The 4,577-nt window shown below is 43.4% G+C and overlaps 1 long non-coding RNA gene across 1 annotated transcript; it reads left to right on the top strand.

Annotated features, from left to right (window-relative positions):
• Positions 1-211: 211 nt before the first annotated feature.
• Positions 212-3,982, top strand: LOC139053040 (uncharacterized). The gene is made up of 3 exons (XR_011510180.1): positions 212-438; positions 1,695-1,800; positions 3,741-3,982. It is a non-coding gene; the product is annotated as an uncharacterized lncRNA (long non-coding RNA).
• The last annotated feature ends 595 nt before the right edge of the window (positions 3,983-4,577 follow it).

Here is a 4,577-nt window from a genome sequence, read left to right as displayed (position 1 = left end):
CGTCTGCTATTGCTCCGTGCCAATGTACGTAATCGACGCGCTTACTTTGGTGCCCTTTTGTTTTCTACGCTTGCACCTCAGCACATGTAATTTACTATTTATGTTATCATTAAAGCGACTGAAAACCCTTTTTAAACAATCATTTCCATTGAATATATCATACGCCTAGTCGGCTGAAAGTAACAACACTAAACAACGTCTTGTGTAGCAATGGCGCCGTAGTGGTGTGCATCGAGTACATGTACTGCAGTACATGAACTGCAGTACCTTACGTCGGTTATTACATTTCACGCGTTCCTGCCGTACCATGCTGGTACGCAGCAATGCGTGCGCAATTTGTCGTCATTCCGTCAGTTTCTCTTTACCTTCGTTCGAGTGAATACACCTGGTGTGACGCAAGAACGCGCGAGGCATGAAGCGGACTGCCCGTTTTCTCACGTAAGTTGCTGTTTTCATGTCGTTATGGCTATGGCTGTTATTACAGTTTATATTTTCTTGCTGCGTCCCACAACCTCATGAGTTACCGCGTGCTGGAGTTTCTACCCCAGGAGCAGCGGTACGGCTACATCTCAGGTACTAACTTCATGAACCGACGGGGGAGAGAAACATGTTCCCCATTATCGCTCAGTAAACAATAAACATTCATGAACCGAACATGCCACAGGAACAGGCGGTGGGATGATGATAGAAACATCTTTATTGACAGCAAAGGAGAGGTCGTGAAGGCGCTGCTAGTCACGGAGTCTGCGGCGACGGCCCACGGCCCCTGCCTCTAGGATCAGTGCCCGTCGGTACTTGCACGCGCCGTCGGGAAGGCCGCCCTCCCACTGCCCTCGGGTGCAGGACGTGAAAAGCAGCCGACCGCCATAATTGATCGTACGATTTCCTGCACGTTTGCCACAACCAAAAAAATGTTACTTATTTGGGGCGCTAATGATATACAACATCGCATGAAACGTGCCATTTGAGCCAATAACACGTTCGAGCAATATAGATGTCATGTTGCCAACAGCATGTACAAATAAATATATGTAGCCCGATTCGTAGTGTTGCGGGCGACGGCTTGAAGCACTTTTTAGACCTGAAAGTGCGCGGACTCGAGGAGGGTGAGCGATACATTGGGGTCGTACGGTGACTAGAAGTATGACTGTACCCATGCTTTCACCTTTTCTTCAACGAAAGTAGCGAACAACTCTTGCGCGTACGACAGCATACTCTCAGCGACACTTCGGCACGTTTTCTATGGGCCTTTTATACGTGCTCATATGCTAGTACACTTGTGCATCCAGTGAAGAAATGAATAAATTTTTTTTCTCAAATATTTTTTCTAACTTCAGCAGCGCTACAGTTAAACAGTGTCGCAGTCAACGTGACTACTCTATCAGGTGCATTTTAAAACAATTCTTGTCAACCATACTTCCGCAAGCGAGCTTAAATGTAAGATTGCTTTGTAATACATCTACTTCTCATTGCTTCAGCCAACTTAAATTGTTTTTCGAGCTACCTTTGTATTTTTCTTTTATGTCATTTTATTGTTTTGCTTGCTTATGTCTGCGTGCATCCCTTGTAACTTCACAACAGAAATGTGTTGGAGCCCACCAGTTAACTTTGGTCAGTCTCATTACTTTGTTCATGTTAAGTATACACAATTGCCGTTCTTTATGCCGTCTGCTCACAACAGTTCTTCTTTACAGATAACACAGCAGCCCAAAAATTACCTTATCGGTTGCTTTGGAGGTGCCACCGTGCTTTCCGTTCATATCGAAAGGTGGCCTTGGACTGTGACACACAGGTGATTAGGTATGTTTGCTATACTCCTGCTAGGTGTCACCCATACATTAACAACAATGTCATGTGTTCAACAATGAAAATTCATTGCAAGCTGAAGGCCACAAGCCCTTCATAAGGGTATCATGGGACAATGTTACCATGAAATAAAAGGATGGTTATACGCACCCTCCCTCTACTGCTGTGCGAATGAAACATACCTGTACCTATTCCTTCTTCCTTTCATGCTGCCATCCCCCTCTTCCCTGCAGGGCAGTAAAGGAAACCTCCGCCCAGTCATCCTCCGTGCTTTTCTTTTTTTCTCTCTTTTTGTAATGTTATTGTTTCTCTGGAATAGGCTAGCATCATTCTTAATAACACCCTGCTTGTGCTTCGTGGTGTACCTTGGTCATATAAGACGTGTTGACCTAGCAATGTGGGGTGTAGTGCTGATTAAAACATTTCAGATACATACACATAGTTCAACTCACACAACACTGTTTATTGAATAATACCGTTGCAACATGTATGGCGTCATGCATTACATGTGCCTTGATCATATCACATTAATCTGGTTATTTACAATTGCTATGACAACATAAACATGTTGTTCGGCAACCATCTCTTTGCATGTGACACATGGACAATAACATTTGCTGTAACAGTGTGAACGAGGCATCCAAAGAAATTAAATGCATGCATTAATCACGCCATACTGCTGTGTTACACAGCGTTAGGTTGTATACATCATCACTTGACATACACCATCACAAACAATTGCTATGTTAGACTGTGTTAAATTGTACAAACTGCAGTGTTGCGACATCCTTTATTTCTGGATGTTCTCGAAATGGCACGTGTTGTTTAACTCTTTCAAATAACTGCAATTTGCATGGATTTAAACACAATGTGAACCTGTACTTGCAAACTAACACAGCATGTTGATGTCCATGCGCATCTTTATGCGTGTTTCATGCACATCGTTACTTAAAACACAGTGTGGGAACATTTACTTTATTCTCTGCATCACTTTGTCCTATGGCTGCACCATACCACATCCATCTTCACATTTACAGCCTCACTGCCACAAGCCATAGCAGCTGATGGTGACAAGGCATCCGTTACAGTTCGTAAGATCAGCAGACATTTAGAAGAGGCTGTAGCATCACTTTGTGCTGACACTGCCACAAGCACAACCGTGCTGTGTAAGTGTGTGGAGATAGATAGAAGATAGATAGATAGAAACCCGTTGCAGTTGTGCTCTTCTTCTGTCTAATTTTCTATCTCCTCACTTACATGCCCTGTTGGCTACTGTGGGTTATCAAACAGGATTTTACTTACTGTTTAACTTCACCTGTAATTCCATTTCTTCTGTCTCTTTTTAACTGCACTTGGCTGGTTGTCAAATGTACATTCATTGTTCAGTAGGACTCTGGTGAGAGTTAGTTCATGATTTTGTTTCTTCCTGTTCCTTGTCTTTCTTCTCGTTTTCTTTGCACTGCTCAAAGTTTGCTTCAAAGGCATTCATTGTCTTTTTCCTGGGTTTTGTTACATTAATGTTTGTCGCTAAGAAAACATATGCTCCCACATGCCACTCTAAACATCTCGTGGTCCTGTACATTCATTTCACCTTTTGGACATTGCACCACACACAAGATGCAGGGACACAGGCACACAACTGTCACACTGTGTGTTTTGTGTGCCCTAAAATGTTACACTGGCATACCGACATGCCCAAACTTGCATTCTTTCTTTTCGCTGAATCTGTACAGAAATGCAGAAATTGATGATGGCAAGCTTGGAGAAACATAGGTTAGATATTGTGCGCGACAGTCCAGTGCCATACACGCTCCTTTTGGATGCCTGCTACATGTGCTGTGTACAGAAATAAAACTATCCTGACTCTTGTACATGCACACTACTGACTGCTGTATATGCAATACCTGTATTGTTTACATCATTTCCTTTTCCAGGTTATTTCCACGTGCCAGATGATATCTTCTACTACGACTAGTCAAGCCATTTGCAGTACGAATAACGCCTACTTGATTACCTTGCAATGACACACCCCACCATGACCGTTGGGAAGACTGTCCATTGCCTGTCGCTGGTGCACGAGGATACATCTTCACCTGTTGGTACTCGCTAATTGTGTTGCAGCTTGTCTTTTGGCTCATCACCACTACGAATAAAAGCTCTGTTTTAAAATCAATAACACTGCAACTTCTGAATAGCTCGACCTAATTCTCACAGCATACTGACCCCACACGACATCTAAACATTGCGAATGCTAATCCTGTATGGTTTGTTTTTGTCGAATTATTGACATCCTAAATAAAATAGCATATTTCGCGTATACACACGCCTATGCATTTCATATCTCAAATCGGTGACATCCGTAGTATGTCTCTTACTATGATATTACTTTTCACCCTTACTTCAGGTACACATTTTTTCCCATGCCATGTATGCTCACACGGCTGTGTTCAAAGTCAGGTTTCTTCATGCGCTTGCTCGCAGCACAAAAGTTTTATGGCACCCACGTTTGCTTGCTGCGACATGCCATAGCCTCATTGGGGTGTCCCTCTCCATGGTAACCTTTACAAGCACATCAGGCACTCGGCACATTTCAAATGGGGTGAGCAAGGAAATGGTGCATTTTTCAATCCGCACTGGCCAAAAATTTTGTGCAGTCACGCATAGTGCATTGCAGGGCTTTGTAACCCTACTGCTGTGAGACTCTACAAAGCAGGTGTGATACTAACACATAGTGCGGTTTCTACCTCGCTGCATCTTCCAGCTGTCCGATT

The sequence above is a fragment of the Dermacentor albipictus genome, unplaced genomic scaffold, assembly GCF_038994185.2.
Source record: "Dermacentor albipictus isolate Rhodes 1998 colony unplaced genomic scaffold, USDA_Dalb.pri_finalv2 scaffold_59, whole genome shotgun sequence".
Taxonomy (NCBI): Eukaryota; Metazoa; Arthropoda; class Arachnida; order Ixodida; family Ixodidae; genus Dermacentor; species Dermacentor albipictus.
This window is presented reverse-complemented; position numbering and strand designations above follow the sequence as displayed.